General features: G+C 25.3%; 1 long non-coding RNA gene across 1 annotated transcript in view; it reads right to left on the bottom strand.

Annotated features, from left to right (window-relative positions):
- The window catches only part of LOC107638041, a 1397-nt gene continuing 848 nt past the window's right edge, over positions 515-1063 (bottom strand). The window contains exon 2 of the long non-coding RNA XR_001619704.2: positions 515-797. This is a non-coding gene — a long non-coding RNA (uncharacterized LOC107638041). The remainder of the gene's footprint in view (positions 798-1063) is intronic.

Here is a 1063-nt window from a genome sequence, read left to right as displayed (position 1 = left end):
CGTGTGATATTAAATATATTTTTTTATGAATTTAATTTTGATGAACAGTCAATATAAAATAATTTTATACATATATAATTTAATTATGTAACAGTAAATCAGTAAAAATAACTAATTTTTATATTAATTACGTAAATAGTCATCCAAAAAAAATGTATATAATTGGATGATCATGCATATAAAATATTTTATATTATACATAAAAATTAAACTCTCTTTCTATTATATATGAAAGATAAATTTTGTTTTATCTTCTCTTATTTCTTATTAATCAATTTTAATACTAATAAAAAAATACACAAAAATTATGCATACAATATTTCTTCTACCAAATAATAACAAAATCTTAACGAAAAAAAATTAGTAACTACTAACTACTCATAACATTTTGTTTGAGAGATGATAATGCCATTTTTTATTTTGGGAGATGATTTCCCTGATTTTTTAACCTTATAATAAAGTAAAAAGTAACTAGAAACGAGAAAGATGGTAAATAAAATTGGAAACATCAGTCTGATATAATATTTAAGCTTTTTATTATTCGTTGTCCCCTATTGGAAGTTTGAAACACATTTATGGAAAAGGAAAACTAATGTTTTAGAGATAGGACTAAAAATTGTCACAAGGAGGTGGGTATTCACAAATACATTTGTTGGCAATGCAATCTCCACTTGCTATTCTTCCATATGTGTCTTTGCAAAAAGCATTGCACGGCGGACTTAATTTACAAACTACATGAGGGAATGTTGTTTTGCAGTAGCTAACCTCTGCTGTTACTTTCGATAGTCTTTCATTTCCTACACATACATACACATCAAACAGATACAACAATTATTAGTACTCCTGTATGAAACAAGAATATTTTACTTAGTTGTTGTGTCTAATTATTCGTGTATCGATCGGACACATTTCAGACACAACACTTATTTAATATTCATCTTACATGAATAACTTTTGTACCAAACCGAAACTTGATAAAAAAAAAAACATAAAATTACTTTTTAGACATGTTTAAACATATTTAAATATTATCACGTGTCAACGTGTTCATCCTTATTATTCT

This window comes from Arachis ipaensis, chromosome B04 (genome assembly GCF_000816755.2).
Source record: "Arachis ipaensis cultivar K30076 chromosome B04, Araip1.1, whole genome shotgun sequence".
Lineage (NCBI taxonomy): Eukaryota > Viridiplantae > Streptophyta > Magnoliopsida > Fabales > Fabaceae > Arachis > Arachis ipaensis.
The sequence above is the reverse complement of the archived record's forward strand: the minus strand, read 5'-3'. Positions and strand labels throughout refer to the sequence as shown.